The sequence below is a fragment of the Ornithorhynchus anatinus genome, chromosome X1, assembly GCF_004115215.2.
Source record: "Ornithorhynchus anatinus isolate Pmale09 chromosome X1, mOrnAna1.pri.v4, whole genome shotgun sequence".
Taxonomy (NCBI): Eukaryota; Metazoa; Chordata; class Mammalia; order Monotremata; family Ornithorhynchidae; genus Ornithorhynchus; species Ornithorhynchus anatinus.
The window spans coordinates 66,118,935-66,139,036 of NC_041749.1; positions in this window are offsets into that span (position 1 = coordinate 66,118,935).

Below are 20,102 nucleotides of genomic sequence, written 5' to 3' on the forward strand. Positions count from 1 at the left end.
CTGCTCTATGCCTCAGTTTCCTCATTGATATCTGTTCTGCCTCCCACTTAGACTGTGAGCTCCATACGGGACAAGAACTGTGTCAGATCTAATCACTTTATATATACCCCAACACTTCATACAGAGCTTAGCACATAGTAGCGCTTCACCAATACCACAATTATTAGTGCTGTGGTTACATTACACTGCTCAAGTGCAAGACAGGGAGCACTTTGTGGGGCCCCTGATAGTTAAACTGGGTCACTGGCTCCAGTGTTGAATAACATCTAGGCTATGGAAGGATAGGGTAGGTATCATGCCAAGTGGACAAAGGGAGGAGAGAGCACTCTCCAGAGCATGGTGATGGTAGTGAAAGGAAGTTGGATGGGCACCACTCCCCCCACAGCAAGCACCACATTACACTATTTCCCAACTCAGTCACCACCGCACCTACTGCTGAGCTGCAGGCTCAAGGAAGAAGGCACCAATGACTCTGCTCCCAGAAAAACCCTATAGATGGCAGGAAATGCCACCTGCCACCCAGACAGAGCAGTGCCCAAGCCATCCTTAGTCCCGCCCAGCACAGCTGATTACCCTTACACTCCAAGGCTCTGGGTCTTTCGGTCTAAACCCTGGAAACCCTTCTGACTTCCCCTGCTCTCTGTCACCATCTCAGCTGCGGAAGATGTACATAGGTGGTGTTGTCAGCACTGCACTCTGCTCATGGTTGCTCCACTCCATGCTCCCGTCTCTGGCTTTCAGACTCACCCCACGAAGGAGATACACTCCAGTCACCCAGGTTCACAGGAGACAATGCCGAGCCCTCTCCACCACTGGTGCCTGCATGGAGGTAGGGGTTGGGGATGCCCGAGGGTGGGCAGGGCAACAGCCTTTCCCACAAGCTCCAGGCTTGGCAGTCCCCAAGCACTCGGGGTGGTCCCCAGAGCATGGTCACAGGGACAGGTCCAGAGTTACCACTGGACTCCATACCCTCCTCTGTGCCCAGTTCTCAGGGCTGGAGCTAGAGCTACTTTCCAACTTTCTGCATTCCTACTCTCACCATCAACTATGGCCTCCTACTCCCAGAACCCTGCTTACCATGGTAGGGCCTTCCTTGGCTCCCTCTGCTTCTTATCTGCCTGCTCCCCGTAGCCCTTCTCTTTGTTATCCTCTACTCACCTCCTCAACCCCACACTATTTCACCCCACCTGCGTCCCAGCTGTCTGTGGTCTCCAAAGAGGTCAGGGGAGGGTCTGAAGGGAAGAAAATTAGTGACTGCCATGATACCTAAACTGTCTGCTGTGTGACCTTGGCCAAGTCACTTAACTACTAAGAACCTCAGTTCCTTCATCTTTAAAAGGGGGATTAAGATGGGGAGCCCCATGTAGGACAGGGGCTGTATCCAACCCTATTAGCTTGTATCAACTCTAGCACTTAGAACAGTACCTGACAAATGGTAAGCACTTAACAAATACATCATTATTATTAAACCAAACAAACCTGGTAGCACAGTAGAGTTTTTCTTTTTTTACAGAGGACAGTAGGAGGGATGAAGGGGAAGGAAGCTTACTGAAAAATGAAAAAAAAAATTGGCCTCTGCATGTAAGCAATCAATCAATCAATGGTATTTACTGAGTATTTACTGTGTGCAGAGCACCGTACTAAGCACTGGGGAGAGTACAATGTAACAACAGAGTTGGCAGATATGCTCCCTGCCCACAGCGAGCTTAAGCAATGTCAGAGGGATGCAATGAGAACTCTGTATGCAGAGTGGCCATCTTGAGTGTACATGTCAGCTGATGTTCTACTACACCTGCTGCATGCAGCTCTGAAGCAACCGCTTACTTACTTACTTTGAAGCTGGCCCCAGAATATAGTTTGCAGCAGTATTTTGGACTGACAAAGGGATAAAGCATAAAAGTTGGAAAGATGGGGAGACAGTTACAATAGTTTAGGGTGACATGACTGGTACCTGAACCAAAGGGATAGCTATGGGAATTGAGGATAAAGGACAGCTTTAAAGAGATTGTAGAAAGCCCCTTTTTGAGGCTTGTAATTACCAAGTGATCATGCATGCCGCAAAAATTCCGTGTCTATTGCCTATTACCATATTCCAAAAGAAGCTACAGAAATATATACTTTTCATAGACCCTAAAAAAATACTTCACAACATCTGTAGGACTGGGCTTTAAAAATGTTTGACTGCCTTCAAATGTTTGTCAAGGTCCTAGGATTATTCCAAGTTCATATGACTAGCCCTATCAGAATTGGAGAGTCCTTATCAATCAATGGTATTTATTGAGCACTCACTGTGTGCAGAGCAGTGTACTAAATGCTTGGGGGAGTATAATGCAATATATTGCTGATAGACTCATTTCCTGCCCACATTCCTTCCTCCTCACCAGCAGAGTAAAAAGCATGGCTTTGAACTGGGTCTTGTTCACTCTATTCTATACCACCAAGCTCAGATACAACAAGGAATATGAAACTGATGTTAGACTTTGACTCTGCCACTCAATAAAATTCTTTCAATTTGCACACTAAGAACATCACCTGAAGCAGCGTGGCCTAATGGAAAGAGCATGGGCTTGGGAGTCAGAGGACCTGGGTTCTAATCCCAGTTCTGCCACTTGTCTACTGTGTGACCTTGATTAAGTCACTTAATTTCTCTGTGCCTGTTACCTCATCTTAAAATGGGGGTTAAAACCGTGAGCCCTATGTGGGACAGGGACTGTGTCCAATCCAATTATCACGTATCTACCCCAGCGCTTAATACGGTGCCTGGCACAGAGTAAGCGCTTAACAAATACCATTAAAAAAAATCCCATGAATCATTATAGAGGAGCTCCTATAAAAAAATATGAATGTGCTCAAGAGGCACTCAGTGTCTACATGGCAACGAAACTCTACCATAGAACAATTGTAGTGCCCAAGCTTCGTTATAGCTGTGAGTCCTGGATTTTCCTCAGAGGCTACATCCAATTTTTAAAGCACTTCTGCCAATTTTTTTAGGGTATTTGTTAAGTACTTACTATGTGTCAGGCACTGTTCTAAGCACTGGGGTAGATAGAAGGTAATCAAGTTGGACACAGTCCATGTCCCACATGGGGCTCACAGTCTTAATCCCCATTTTACAGATGAGATAGCTGACGCCCAGAGAAGTGAATTGACTTGCCCAAGATCACACAGCAAACAAGTGGCAGAGCAGGGATTAGAACCCAAGTCTCTTCCGACTCCTAGGCTCATGCTCCATCTACTAGGTTATACTGCTTTTCAGTGCCACATAAGTGACAGGCTTCATATCAAGTAAAAAGACAGGCTTTCAATGGGGTCCTAAAATCCACCACCCCTAAAGCAATGTTCATCATACCACCCTTTCACTTTGTGGAACAAGTATTACACCCAAGTTCTATGGTGAAATGAAATGAGAAAATGGTTCATGAGGTACACCGGAGAAGTATTTTAGAGACAGGATTAAACAAAACTTCATGCAACATGGCATGTAGTTGGATAATTAGGTAAGAGCAGCATTTTAGGCCTGCAGTAAGGTCCTAGTCTACAATCAAGCAAGCAGTTAAATGGGAAGCCAGGATATTTAAAAGAGGTGAGAAGAGGGAAGATGGTTTGGGAGAAAAACCAGCCTACCCAAGAGGCCTAGTATTAAAGAAGCTGTACTCAGGCCAAGTTTAAAGGACAAATAGAAATTTCAGTTTTAAAGATCACACAGTCTCAGCTTCACCTGCGCCATATCCCCTGCTTAAACCTCTCCCATCGCAAGCCCTGGGACTTGACAGGGCATCCTGGTGGTCAGAAAAGCTCTCCATTGTCCATGCCTCTCCCCCAATCCTAAACACCATCCAAGAGAATAAGGCCAGAGCCCTACAGGAAGAACAGAGACGCCAGCAGCTTAGAACAATTGTTTGGCACCAGGGAGGCTGAGCCATTCATAACCATGGCCTGTGGCCTGGCATGAGTTGCCTCCTGAAGGACCCCCACCACCACCACCACCACCTGCACAGACTTTCTCACATAATGTTCTTAATTTCTCAAATGGGTGTTTCTTAATACCTCCCATTGGTTACAATCTTTGCTTTTCCTGTGTTCCTGGCCTCCCCCATTTATATGGTGAACCCCTTGTGGAACAAAATCTATGTCAGCACTGTTTGTTTAACTGCTCCCCAACACAGTACAGTGCTCAGCACATGGGGAGCATTTAATAAACACCATATTCACTGTCATCACTGTCTAAGCCTGGACATGCTTGGAAGTAGAAGAGGAGGAGCCAAAGGAAAAAGAATGAGTGTAATAACAAAGGCAGAGGAAAGATACAAGGAGTAAGAATGTTGTAATAAGGCAGGAAAGTAGAAGGTCAGGGAGCTGGTACTGGAGTAGGAGTACTAGTATTAAAAAATTAATCATAAATGATTCCTCTGTATAAGTGTGGTCATCTTTCCAAGAAAAAATGATTTCTAAAAGATGTCTCCAAATTACTTGAAAAGTAATCAGTTCATCTCTTCTTTGAATTAGAAATCCTTATGTTGGGTATAGAGGGATGAGGGAGAACAAGTTGAATTAATTTCCGTCGTTGTAATACACAACAATCTTCCGTTCCTCCCCATCATTTGGAATTCTAGAGCCTTTTTCATTAAATGTGATCTATTTCTATGAATGTTTAAACAGACAAATGAGGGTGTGAATTCTATGTGTAGTGCAGAGAGCAGATTATATGTGTGAGCCTCACAACTGATATGTAGGTTTTTACACAGAAAAGATTCAAAATATTTGAAATATCAAATCTTAAGATGTTCTCCTATCTGTACTACCTTACTTCACTGAATTATCACTTAACTCTCTACTTCATTCAGCTATGTATACTTAGACTAAGGTTTGCATTGAATTTATATCTAAAGAAACTCTGACCCACAGGCACCTCAGGCTCCAACTTGTCATTACCATCATACAAAAATCATGTCTTCAAATTTGCACCCCAAAACTATACCAAAAATTGGGGGATAAAATGTGCATGTCTCCCAAAACCCAGACTCATTCTCACCTGTAATATTTCAATCCACATGTATCAGAAAGGCAGTCTTCAATTATAAATGGAAGTAATATCAAGAGATCATCAGATGGAAAATGATATAACTAAAATAAAATGCTTAAAATATGAGCTTGCTGACACATCAAATATGGAAACAAATCTTTCCTTCCTAGAAGATCTATTTCTAGTTTTTGTAACAGTCTAATCCAGGATAAAAATGCTTTACAAACATACATGGTCATTCTTTTTAACCAAAGTTTATTTTAGTATTCGGCCAGCAAAATCCTTATCCTGAGTAATTTGTTCTTCCTCTATTAACCTTAATTATGCAGAGCCTCATTTGGTGTGGTAAGTGGATTAATTGGCATGCTTAGTTGGTGAGTTGGTGATAATTTATTTTATTATATTTATACTTATATAGCACCTTCTCTCTGAGAAACTTAAAATACTACCCAGGCACCGAATAATTGACTTGGCCTCATAAGATACATAAAGGAAGACAGGAGAAGAAGATAGAGGAGAAACAAATGAAAAGAGGAAGAAAATGCTTGAAAATTTAACTTGAAAACAATGTTCACAATCTACATTGGTTTTGTCAAGGGTGAACCAAGAATAGAAATGTTATATGTAGAGTAATAGATTATGTGCTCCTAAAAACCTTGTGAAATATGGTTTCCTACTTCATTAGCTAACAACACATCCTGGTGCAGGAGTGATCATCCCTTCCTGGAAATTGATTCAAACAACAAGGAAATTAATAGCTTCGCACTGAAGTCTATCAAATACTCCATATGGAAAGATAAACATATCCTTATTTGGAAAAGGATTCTGTCACATGAATATTGTGTAGTACAGATTCTGTGGTATGGATATTCCATGTTAGGTAGTCTGCTGTATGGATACATGGAAATGCTTTAAACTACTCACAAATGCTTTACAAAAGTTCATCCCCAAGTCTGTTTTACCAATTAACAGTTGTATCCTCTATGCAAAAATTTGTTTTTAATTTGTTACTGGGAAATTTTGCAAATGGTTTCTCAGAGCCCCACATATATCTAATATTTAGTATCAGAATAAAACCCAGAATTTTTGAGGTAAATATATTTTCCCATAGTTGATGTCTAATAAATAAGGTGCTTTTAAAACCTTAAATTAGATTTGACCCAGATTTTTGTTCTAAGGAAAGGACAAATGAACTAGGGATTGGCAACCAAGCCAAGGTTAACCATAGAGATCCCTGAGAAAGACCTTGCAGTGCCAATCCAAATTTCAAATTAGGTGCAGATGGTTGGGTATTGGGCTTCCAGAGGGATCCACAGTCAGTATACAGCCTCTGTAGTTTCTGGGTTCTGCTCCCAAGCTTCATATCATGGGCCCATGTATACAAGATACAGTGGAGGTGGAAGACCAGCAGAAAGTAAAGCAGCAGCTTAGCCCAGTGAGAAGAGCACAGGCCTGGGAGTGAGGGGACCTGGGTTCTAATCCTGGCTCTGGCACTTGCCTCGTCTGGGACCTAGGATAAATTACAGCTTCTCAGTACCTCAGTTTCCTCTTTTAGAAAATGGGGATTCAATACGTGTTCTTCCTTCTCCTTCACCGTGCACCCCATTTGGGACTGGAAATTTTCCAGCCTGATTAACTTACCCCACTGCTTAGAACAGTGTGTGACACACAGTGAGTGCTTAACACTCAATCGACTTGCCCTCATCCTCTATCGCACCTCACTGATGCCCTACTACAACCCAGCCCACACAGTTTACTCCCCTAATGCCAACCTACTTACTGTACCTCAATCTCATCTGTCTCATCTCTGACCCTTTGCCCACCTCCTCCCTCTGACCTGTAACTCCCTCCCTCTTCATATCCGATGTACTGATCACTCCCCCACTTTCAAAGCCTTCCCTGTTTAAGTCCTCATTTCTACCTACTCCCTCTCCCTTCTGTGTCACCTATGAACTTGGATATTCCCTTGATGGTCACCTCACCCTCAGCCCCCAGCACTTATTTACATATCCATAATTCATTTTATTGTCTGTCTCCCTCTCTTGACTGTGGTGAATGTGTCTACCAAGTCTATTGTATTGTACTCTCCCAAGAATTTAGTATAGTGCTCTGCACTCAGTAAGGGCTCAGTAAGTACCATTGATTGATAACTGCCACAATTATTTTCATCATCATTAATATTATAATTGTTGCTACTGTTATTATAAGGAGGGGGGTCAAGGTTGCCACACTAAGTATGCAGTGGTGGCAATATACAAAAGTAATAATGATGGTATTCATTATGTGCTTAGTATGCGCCAGGCACTGTACTAAGCACTGGAGAGGATATAAGCAAATCGAGTTAGACACAAGTGGGGCTCACATTCTCAATCCCTATTTTACAGATGAGGCAACTGAGGCACAGAGAAGAGAAGTGACTTGCCCAAGGTCACAAAGCAAACAAGTGAAGTCAGGATTAGAACCCATGACCTTCTGACTCTCAGGTCTGTGTTGTGCTGCATCCCTGCCACTGTTTGACGGGGTTGTCTTACAAACAAAACAGTCAAACTTATTTTGAAGGTGGAGATAAGGAATTGAGGGGACCTGGGACATGGAATGCTCCTTAAGGAGACTACATTTACCAAAAGACAAAGTGCATTTCCTCATCCAAACAGGAATTAGAATTAGAAAAGCCACCTTTAGAGACTAAAGCTTCCACCTTTAGAGACTGCACTTCTTTCCTACCCTAGGAACAGGTGAGGTGAGCCATTTCCCTTATTTTGCTCCTCTCTTCACTTAATGCCTGGTTTAGTTGAGGGGCAGCCAGGGTGAGGGTCTGCTGGATATCACAGTGTCTTCTAGGAAAAGCCTCCACGTAACTGAGCGCATAGCCAAGGAGAGAGTCAAGGCGGCTTCACTGGACTTGAAGTGATGGCAATATCCCCCAAATGGCATGTACTGTGCCCCTGCCAGCTGTTGGACTGCATAGATCAGGTATTGGCAACTAAGTCATGGCTAGCCACAGAGAAGCCTGCAGGTGATAGTGGTAGGGTAGGGGCTCCCAGAGATGTTGTCTCTGTGACTTGTGGATTTGCCCAAGGTCACACAGGAAACAAGTGGCAGAGCCAGAAGCAGCATGGCTTAGTGGAAAGAGCACGGGCTTGGGAGTTAGAGGTCATGGGTTCTAATCCCGGCTCCACCGCTTGTCAGCTGTGTGACCCTGGGCAAGGCAATTAACTTCTTTGGGCCTCAGTTCTCTCATCTGGAAAATGGGGATGAAGACTGTGAGCCCTACGTGGGACAACCTGATTACCTTGTATCTACCCCAGCACTTAGAACAGTGCCTGGCACATAGTAAGCACTTAACAAATGCCAACATTATTATTATTATGGTACTTGTTAAATGCTTACTATGTGCAAAGCACTGTTCTAAGTGCTTAAACACTGTGCTTGGCACATAGTAAGCACTTAATAAATAGCATCATCATCGTCATTAGAACACAGGTCCTCTACTCATAGACCTAGGTCCTTTCCAGTATGCCACTTTGCTTCTAACTTTGATTTGCTTCTGCCTCCAAGACTCTCATCATGGTCTCAAATTCCCGACAATGTGACTGTCTCCTGAGTGGAGTTGGAAGATCAGTATAGAGTAGAGCAAGGAGTCAAGACTGCTACTCTGTTAATTGCAGAAACATAGAAAACTAAATAGATAAATAAATGAGTGTACATTAATAAATTGAGAATATGTCTAAATGCTAACTAATGGTTATTGACCTTATTCAAATTAAGTGCTCTTCACCATTTCCTATTTACTATCCAGTTTGTGATGTTATAAAACTCCTCAGTAAGTGGAAGCAAGCAAATTGAGAAGCAGGTGTGGTCTAGTGGAAAGAGCATGGACCTGGGTGTCAGGTGACCTGGGTTCTAATCCCAACTCTGCCATGTTGTCTGCTGTGGGCAAGTCACATAACTTCTCAGGGCCTCAATTACCTCATCTGTAAAATGCAGATTCAGACTGTGAGCCCCATGTGGGACATGGAATGTGTCCCCACCTATCTTGTATTTACCCCAGTGCTTAGTACAGTGCTTGGCACATAGTAAGTGCTTAACAAATACCATTAAAAAAGCAAAGATGGAGGTAACCCAGGCAACTCTGTGTCCCAATTTTCAGCAAGGATGCTGTATACTAATGTTGTTGTAGTGTACTCTCCCAAGTGTTTAATTCAGTGTTCTGCACACAGTAAGCACTGAGTGATGGATTGAAATAATTTAACTGAAAATCCAACAGAATTCTTAGAGTGAATCTTTTCTATCCTAACCACCACTGATATAGCCCAATTTATGGCAGCGGTCAAACCGCATCGGAGTCAAATATAAATTGCAATGATTTCTGTTCATCTAATGACAAGTTAGGTTCATTTAAGCATTTCATGAAACAAATTATTGCGTTTTCAAAGCAGAAATATTACATCCTTAATGTTTAATTACCAAATTTAAGTGGCTGCATCATTTTTAGGATAGAACAGAATCCAAAGGGAGTGCATGAATGTAATGAACTACTTACAACTGGGTACAGCTTAATAACTCTGAAATAAAATCAGTATTGTGCAGATCATCCCGTCACTTGGTATTCAAAAAATGTAAAATAACCAATGTGCATCATTTATTCAAGGTTGTTTTGCTTCTTCAACTAAATACAAAATTATCATCTGTTTTCCTTCTTCTGAAACGTGGATTTCATCTAAAGTTGTAAATCTGCATTTGTTGTAACTAAGCAAAACATGAGAAAAGTGCAGATTCTGTGCAATCTGCCAGCAGAGTTCTGTACCCTGATGAAAATGCCTTGCAGGTCAAAGAAAAACACTGAGCAACAAATTAATCGCAGGCAGCTGCTAATATGGAGATCAAACAATTAAAATTGATACAGGCAACTACAAAATAAAAGGAATAATAGGAACATTTAAAAAGATTAAGGCAATGACAGGCCAAAAGTACACAAATAAGATTGTAAAAATGGATGTAGAATGGCAGAAAGCAATTGTAAACATAGCTCACTTGGCATGCTTCACTCTGTCCATCATAAATGTCTTGGCTCATTGCCTGAGTGATGAATACAATTGCAGAGAATAAACATGGCATGGCTTAGCTGTTGAAGTAGAAAACACTCAATTAAGATGAATCTTTGTGGATTTCTGAGGGATTTTTGGAAATCTTAGACATACCACAACTAAGACAAAGAAATTTAAGAGACACTAGGCCAAGACTCTCATCTGGGATACCATGGCACACAGCGGTGTGTGAATATCCATCAGGTAGGCAATGAGACTGAAGGAAACATGTATCCTTTCCAATTATCTTGTTTCCCTTGTTGCCAGCTCAACTTTCTGTTTAGCACTAGTCTGTAAGTCCATCACTCTGTGTTTGAGCCTTTTCTCCCCTTCAAGCACTATCAAGTTCAAGTCTTTTATGAAACCTAAGTACTACTGGTGAATGTTGTTTTTATTTTAGTTTTGAATTTTGAAGATACTACATGATCAGTTTATACCTACTAAAATGCTGTATTGAACAACTATGAGACATTATTAAAGTTCACAAGTGTGTCTTAAGGGAAAAACAAAAGATTCCAGGTGTGTCTTGGGTGAGTACAATACAATAGAGTTGGCAAGAGGACCTGAGCCACAGAAGCTATGAGAATGGAACAGGAGCTGCATCAGATCAACCAGACAGTTTAGGGAAACTTGGGGAAGGAGAAGCAAGAGAGTCATCCATCAGGAGGCTGGCCCTGCTAGCCTCTCCCTGGCCCTCATGTCCAGTTGTGGGGATGGGTGGGGAGGAGGGAGAAAGAGAGAAAGAGAGGGAGAGAGAGTTACTTGGACTCAGGTACCCAGTGGAGTCAGTGGAGTGTGTCTCTAACTTCCTTGCCCCTCCTCCCCAAAGCTTCCTAGGTTTGGTTCTAGCCCCTTGGAGCAGTGGATTCAGCTCTCTCTTCTTCTCCTCCTCTTCTTACTGTGAACACTGCCTTGATTACAGTCCCTGTTGGCTATTCCCTACCTGACCTCTACATCCTCACTGACTGTGGGTGCCAAGAGATTAACATAAGATCAGAATCAGTGCCTCCCTCTTGGGACTACTACAAAGCAGCATGTGGAAATTCTTCTTCAAATGACTGTGGGAGTAAGGGGAGCCATCACTTAGAAACAGCCCATGTCAGACAATAGCATCAACCCCAACTCTGACTCATTTTTTCAGGGTTCCAAGAAGGATTGCATCCCCAGTTCTTTTCCCATTTCTTTTCTTCACTTTACTCCTGGAGTAGTTTCAAGAGTGAGACTCACTTGAGCTCAATATTGTAGTGCTTGTCATGTAGTAAGTGCTTAGCACATACCACAACAATAATAATAAGTGAAATATTGTTATTATTGTTATTATTATTATTAATCATCAACAGAGAAACTACCCCACAATCTCTTCATTTATGCTATTGGCCTGCCATTGAGATGTGGGGGCCTTTTGAACTCTTTCCTCTCAGTCCATCCCCATATTTCCAAAGGAAAGGCCTGCACTTGACCTTTCATCTCACCTTCCTCATCAACCACAACCTGCCTGGCAGTAAAGTGGCCAGATGTTATACAATATGTGATGTTCTTTAAACACTTTGGAAGAAAATTGAACTAGCGACATAAAGCATTTTCCTCTATTTGTTTACAAGAATATATCAGCTATTTGAAGAACATTGAGCTACCAAAAACACATTGAGAAAATACTAAACATATGTGTTTTAAATGTTTGGGTCAGAATTCTCATTCTACCTCCTATCTCTGAGAACTCAATAAGCTAGAAGGAAAAATCTAAAAAGTGGTTTCCTAGCAATAATTTTCAAAATTATTGGAAGGATAATTTTGTTTTGCAATAAAATATCGAACAGAACCTGCAAGATAATGCTTACCAAACCAAACTGTGCAAATAAGTAAATGCTCTAAAATATTACAGCATTTACCTACCTATTACCTACCTGGAGAAGCAGCGTGGCTCAGTGGAAAGAGCATGGGCTTTGGAGTCAGGGCTCATGAGTTCGAATCCCAGCTCAGCCACTTATCGGCTGTGTGACTGTGGGCAAGTCACTTAACTTCTCTGTGCCTCAGTTCCCTCATCTGTAAAATGGGGATCAAGACTGTGAGCCCCACGTGGGACAACCTGATTCCCCTATGTCTACCCCAGTGCTTAGAACAGTGCTTGGCACATAGTAAGCGCTTAACAAATACCAACATTATTATTATTATTATTATTATTATCCCTTCTGTAGCCAAATGGCACTCAAGGAAAAGAATGTAAAAATTTCCAGTTTCATAATTCAGAACACTGAAATGTTCCTCATAACTACATAAAGGGAATATGGGTGTGGTTAATGATAGCTTGGGAACTTCATCAACACCAGTCCCACAACTCAATTTTCTTAGAGCAGTGCTTTGCACACAGTAAGCACTTAACAAATACCATTATTATTATTATTATTATTATTATTATCAGAGACTGGGGGGAGGGGGGGCGTTCTACTTATAACAACTATGGGTACCAGAGAGTTGCAAAGAGCTTTAGAGGGTAATTGAGAGTGATCAGCTCATTAGATGAAAGGGTCAGCTTCCACAAAGTTTATCACCTTATTAATATTTGTTAATAAAACAGAATCCTTGAGATAAGCTCTCCCTCAGAACCTGGAATCCATGAGGCAGGAGAAGCAGCATGGCTTAGTGGAAAGAGCAAAGGCTTGAGAGTCAGATGTTGTGGGTTCTAAACCCGGCTCCGCCACTTGTCAGCTGTGTGACTTTAGGCAAGTCACTTAACTTCTCTGGGCCTCAGTTACCTCATCTGTAAAATGGGGATTAAGACTGTGAGCCCCACGTGGGATAACCTGATTAAGTTTTATGTGCCCCAGTGCTTAGGACAGTGTTTGGCACATAGTAAGTGCTTAACAAATACCATCATTGTTATTAATATGAGGCATATGCTCTATATTCAAGGCACAAGATATAACTCATCATGGAGGACTCACCTCTGAAGAACTATGGATTGGTCATTACTGAAACGTAGAAATCTAAACTCATTTCCTAGTGATGATTTAGGCCAACTGAAAAGGATCCTCACTTCTCCCAGTAAATCTGGATGAAGGCAGGGACTAATGTGCCTTCTACACCTACTGATGTCGATCTCTGTCCTCGACCTCCTAATGAAGAATTCTTAGATTGCCTGCCTTGCCCTGTGCCTACCCTGGCCCATAAGCTTCATGCCAACAATCCCAGAATGTACCTATAGTGCTGAAATTTCTAAATCTATATTTCTGTCACTTGTAGTCTTGATATTTTCCATCTGGTATTTGCATTGTTTAATTTATGTTATACGGGGGTTTTCTTCTTCAGGTTTAAATTGTAACCCCTTGACAACAGAGGTCATGTTTTATTCTACATCCCCAGACATGTAATTTCTCAGACAGCTACACATGCTTTATAGTGCTCCCCAGTCAATACAGATGAGGAAGAGGAGGATCAAAAGTGTATGTATCAAACCCTGATAATGATCTGCGAGGCCCTATGAAGTGGGAATAGATGGCATCCAAAAAGACAGAGCAAAAACATAGAGATACACAAGGAAGAAGTTTGGCTTCCTGGAAATTAATTTCAAATCTCAAATGTAGGTTTAGGAAGATTGGGGGAAGGAGGAGGTCAATTCTCCTCATGAAAAATTTCAAAGCCTAATGCAATCTGGAAGCATTTTAGTGCCAAAAGAAATATGATACAGTCCTCTTTCCCTCGACATTTGTCTCTTATGGGCACTCATTTTGCTGTTTCCCTACCATATTTAATCATCTAGGCCTGTCCTCAACATTTATATATTTCCCAACGCCTGAATCTGCTCAGCAGGGTGCAGTTACACTGTGACTGGCAGTCTCTAATGAATTCTCTTCTTAATTTCCTTGTTTCTGTGGTCTGTTCATCCTTGGTTTATCCCTGATTCCTTTGTCATGCATATTTCTCCTTGTTCTTTATATTCCCTCTTTAATTATCTCCTAATTTCTCCCATCCCTCCTATTATAGTCTTAATGTCTACCCCTTGCCCATATTCTGTCATCTTCCCACCATTTCTTGCCACCTTCTCCACGCATTCTTGGTTATACCAGAAGAAGCACTTCAAGGGGGGATTTCATTAGACTGTAAACCCGTCAATGGGCAGGGATTGTCTCTATCTGTTGCCAAAATGTACATTCCAAGCACTTAGTACAGTGCACATAGTAAATGCTCAATAAATAGTATTGAATGAATGAATTAGGGTGCAATTTAGTGATTATATTGAATTGTAGCAAAATTATATCTTTTTGTTGTTGCTTTTAATGTGAATGAAGTGCATTTCCTCTCATAATATGGTATTGGTTAAGTGCTTACTATGTGCCAGGCACTGTACCAAGCACTGGGGTAGATAAAAGATAATTAGGTTGGATACAGTCCCTGTCCCATATGAGGCTTACAGTCAATCCCCATTTTACAGATGAAATAACAGAGCACAGAGAAGTCAACTGATTTGCCCAAGGTCACATGACAGGCAAGTGGTGGAGTCAGGATTAGAACCCAGTTCCTCTGACTCCCAGCCCCATGCTCGTAACATTAGGCCACACTGCTTCTTCAACCTGCTTCTACCTATTGTCCCTCCTACTTACACTGTGAGCCCCATATGAGGCAGAGATTGTGTCCAATCTGATTATCTTTAATCTACTCCAGTGCTTAGCACAGTCCTTGGCATGTAGTAACAAATATAGCAATTATTATTGCAATTATTATTGTTATTATTATAACCACAACTCCTGCCACCACTGGCTTCCCCTCCATCCTACCACTGCCCAATTCCCACAGCTTAATTAGTGAGCCTAGGGGTGGTTCTGGGGGGACACAGGGTGGAGGGGGCCAGTGGTGGTAACAGGTGAAACTTTGAGCAGTGAGGATTAAAATGGAGTTTGCAGGATGAGAACAGGAAATCCCCAAGGAGGGGGTGAGACAGAGTTAATGTAATTCTTGCCTTGTAAGTCTGGTACCATAAAGTCCTACCCAATATCATTAACATGAAACAGGTGTACATTCAGGGATATCATAAGGGCCACTCATTGTAACTCAGACAGTCAAGTCAAGAACTTTCTGTAAACATTTACTGCAGAAGCCAGAAATGGCTAAAATTAAATTTTTGGATAATCTGTAAGTATCATCTATCTGTGCTAACCCTGCCCCCATCACCTTGATTTACCGGTGGTTCACTGTAATAAGATGAGATCATGACTTCAGCTCAATGTTAATACTATTCAGTAGCAATTATTATGTGCTCATAATGTGCAAAGTACCATACTGAACACTGGAAAGAATCCATAGATGTTGATTCAGATACTGTCCCTGGCTTACAAAGGACTTACACTCTGAAGGAAAGGTAGAAGGAGTCAGGGACAGGAAGAACAGACACATAAAGGGAAAAGTCAACAACTAAAATTAATCAGTAACAGGAAAAAAAGATAGCAATAGTATCTTCAATACAAGCTCCTGCGCTAAGGCATTAGGGGTGGCCATGGAATAAACCAGAGCCAAACAGTCCCTTCCATCTCAGAAAATTTCATCTGATGATGAAAACACAGACAAGCCTTCACAAAAAAAAAAGCACAATATTTAACGATATTAGAGACACTAAGTCCCTCAGAGTTAAGAGTAGCAAAAATAATCTCCATTTTAGTAGTAGTAGCAGTAGTAGTAACAGCATGAGAAGCAGCATGATCTAGTGGAAAGAGCACAAGACTGTGTCAGAAGATATAGGTTCTAATCCCGGTTCCACGACTTGCCTGCTGGGTGACCCTGGGCAAATTACTAAACTTCTCTGGGCCTCAGTTTCTTCATCTGTGACATGGGGATTCACTACCTGGTCTCCCCACTATTTAGACAGTGAGCCCTTAATAAATACCCTTAGTAGTAATAATAGTGCAATGTCCTTTCAGTGCAATGCGGTGGGGTAAGTTCTTGGGAAAGTACAACAGATGGACAAAATACATTCCCTGTCCATTGAGATCTTGCAGTTTAATGGGGGACAGAGACATAAAAATGTTCACAGATAAATCCTACAGAAGAAGAAACTGAGGCAGAGATAAATTAAATGATTTGAACTTTGTAATGAAGTCAAGTGGGTGACAAAAACAAGACTAGGAATCATAGAAATGCAACACATTTGTCTAGCCTCACTCTGTGGTTAAAATATATCTGCCTTACTTAAGGACTTTTTGTCCTGTCTCTCAGTAGGGTGGATAATAATAATAATAATAACAATGGTATTTGTTAAGCACTTACTATGTGCCAAGCACTGTTCTAAGTGCTGGGGTAGATACAAGATTATCAGCTTGTCCCACGTGGGGCTCACAGTCTTAATCCCCATTTTACAGTTGCGGTAACTGAGGCACAGAGAAGTTAAGTGACTTGCCCAAAGTCACACAGCTGACAAAAGGTGGAGCCAGCATTAGAACCCACGGCCTCTGACTCCCAAGCCCTTGCTCTTTCCACTAAGCCATGCTGCAGGATGTTTATCAGGAATACAGTTCCTGCAAATATTATTTTCTAATATAAATGTATAACATATTTCACTCTAAAAGTAGTTTTAAAGTGAGACAAAAAGAACAAATGGATGTTATACATTGAACAAGCACAACCATGATCATTAAACAGCATCAGCATTAGGCAAAGAAGAGCATACTTCTCCTTTTCCTAGATTTAATCCCAAGCAATAATTTAATAGTACTATAATTCCAGAAAAGCTTACTCATCTTAACCCATTCTGATGGTCTTATATCTGGATAAACCTTCAATATAACATATGCTCTGTCATGTGGCTTCACCAAACAACTCTGCCTGTGGACTCCAGGCTCTCTCCATTTTCCATATGACTAAAGACACAGACTTCCTACCCATTCTTCTATTACTGTATTTCCTAATCCTGGTCAAGGTCAGAAGCCCTGTTTTGGTTTGGGGTACAGATCCTGCAGTGTTTTTGAGGTGAATAGTATTATTATTATTGTTGTTTTGGTATCATATGTGTCAAGCACAGTCCTAAGTGCTGGGGTAGATATGTATGCCCATACATTTTATTATTGCTGCTATTATTATTTTCATTATTATTACTATTACTGTTAATATTGCCAATTGTTTAGCTCTCATTTTGTACAAAGTACTGTATTAAGCATTGGAAAGAAGCACATGGATGTTGACTCGGATATGGTGTCCGCCCACAGGAGCCCCACAGTCTCAAACTGACAAAAGAATCACAGGGAAAGAAATAATGGGGATTCAATGAGCAGAAGTAACAATTCAATCACCACAAGAAAAGCAACAGTACATTACTGCTGGGAGGTAACAGCCATCAGGTTCCCTACCACTCCAAACTGGGCCATCCTTGATTCAAGCTGCTACAAAACCTCCCCCAAAGTTATCCCATTCTTCTGTCTGCTCATCTTGAGGGGGGATAGGTCTTCACCATGATGATGATGGGCAGGGAGAATGTACTACTTTTTGCCTCATTCTACTGCTATTCATGTATACACTGTATGTACTTTTTTATGGTATTTGTTAAGCACTTACTATGTGCCAGGTACATAATAGAGGGTGGGCTCCAGGAGAGGTGGTGTTGGTGGAGGAGGATAGAGAGGCAGCTCTGAGAGGGGTAGAAAGAAACTGGGCTCACCAAACCCTCCCTCTTCCACAATTCCACCCCATTGTCACTAGGCCCACAAGTAATGCAGTTTAAACCACTTAGATAATGGATGAGGCACCAAAAAACAGTAACAGCTTACCCTCTCATCTTGGAGGACTTTGCCAGATAAATGGGTCATAGTTCAAAATGACGATAATCCTTCATGGAACCTTATAGACTATCTCCACCTAAAAGGTTGCCAAATTCCTGGGATATTAGTCCATTGAGTGGAATTTTCAGGATTGAGGCTTCTGGAAATTTGTCAAGCTCTGCATGATACTCTTAAGGGGCAATGAAGGACTCCATGACCAAGATTCATATTCAGCAGGCAGTTGTCATAGATGGGTTCATTAAGGTTGGTTTTTGCCACCCAACAGGGATCTGTACTTTAAGGCTTCACCAAGAATGGTCTCTCCAAAGAGACAGGAAGTCTCCATGACCACAAACCTTGCTATGCATCTCAGAGTGTAACATATGCTACGGAGCTCTCTTTTTACTGGGGCGGCAGGTTGCAGTGTGCCGCTGCTCCAGTAATCTTAGTGACAACAGTGTCCCTGCCTACTTACCATGAAGGCCTGGGCTAGGGAGAGGTGTGGCATCCAGTCCCACCCCAACCCCTGTCCCACCTGTCTCTTGCTTGCAGCTGCTGCTCACTGCTGCTCCCTTCGGAAACCCTGTTTGCCACAAGATCTCACCCCTCAACCCCAGGTTCCCAGCTTGCTATTCCAGTTAGAAGAATTTCTTTTGATGTGTGGGTCTTGGCCATGTTGCATTTTTGGTTTGTGGTTTCTTCCGTTCATGAAGCTTAGCATTTTGCCCACTAATATGCATTCCTGCCCCCCTGGAATTCAGTTTAGTCCCAGTTCATGTCCCACACTTGTTGTCCTTGACATTTTCCCATCAATCAATCATATTTATTGAACACTTACTGTGTACGGAGTACATTTAATAAACTCATTATAACAGAGTTGGTAGATACATTCCCTGCCTACAACGAGTTTACAGTCTAGAGGGGAAAACAGACATTCAGAAGTCACTGAAGTTCCTTATGAGAGCAGAAGGAAATGACCCAAGAACATGGATAGAGCTCTGTTTACTGATAGAGAGTGTGTTTTTTCCAGTTTCAACTGTCCCTGTGGCTAAGAGAAGCAGTGTAGCGTACTGGATAGAGTGGGAGTCAGAAGAACGTGGGCTCTAATCCTGGCTCTGCTACTTGCCTGCTGTGTGAACTTGGACAAGTCAATTCACTTCTCTGTGCCTCAGTTACCTCATCTGTAATATAGGAATTAAGACTGTGCGATGCAAGTGGGACAGGTACTGTGTCCTACCTGATTAGCTTGTACCTACCCCAGTGCTTAGTACAGTGCCTTAGTAAGCGCTTAACAAATAGCATAAAAAACAGCGTCTAATCTCCCTCTTTTGGGAGAATATGGATGGATAGGCTAGGCGGCAACATTCTGGGGACTGTGCTAACTAGAGAGCTGCTGTTCCTATCCCACTCTTTTCTAGTAGCTTGAGCTAGCCCTGGTACTTCTGCAGGCCAACTGAATGTTCACAGTCCAGTCCAATCAATCAATAGTATTTCCTGAGTACTTACTGTGTGTAGAGCACTGTACTAAGGGGTCAGAAGAGTATAATACAACTGAGTTGTTAGACATATTCCCTGCCCCCAGTGAGCTTACAGTCTAGAGGGGGAGAAAGACATTAAGATAAATATATTTTGGATATGTACATAACTGCTTTGGGGTTGAGTGTGGGGTGAAGGGTATAGATCCAAGTGCAACCGTGATACACAAGGGAGGAGTAGGAGAAATAAGGGCCTAGTTGGGGAAGGCCTCTTGGAGGAGATGTGATTTTAATCAGGCTTTGAAGGAGCCTACTGGGTAAGCTGGGCTCTCCAAGGAGTTCAGAGGCTACAGCCTTTCCCTTTCCTGCTGGCACCGGCTTCAGGAGCCACCAGACTTGAAAAGGCTAAAAAGCAACTGTTGAGTGGGATCCAGTGGGAGCTGCATAGGAGAAGACATGTGGAATCTAGTCCCTGAAACAAAAACCACCCAGACAAACCCCTTCCCTGCCTCAAGGAGGAAGGGAGGGAACCTAAAGAGCTTTTTGGGATGAGAATAGGGAAAAGCGACAGCATGGGCAATTGTAGGTGGGACAGGAGCAAAGTTGGATCAAATATCCAGACTTGAATGCTAACATTTTGATTAAATTTAGTCATTGCTAATTTGAATAAGCAATATGAGACTACAGTTAATTGATGGTAATTATGTCCTTGGATTAATGGAGTCATCTGAGCGGGTTCATGGGAGGGGGAATTAAAAAAGGAAGGGGGGTAGAAGAG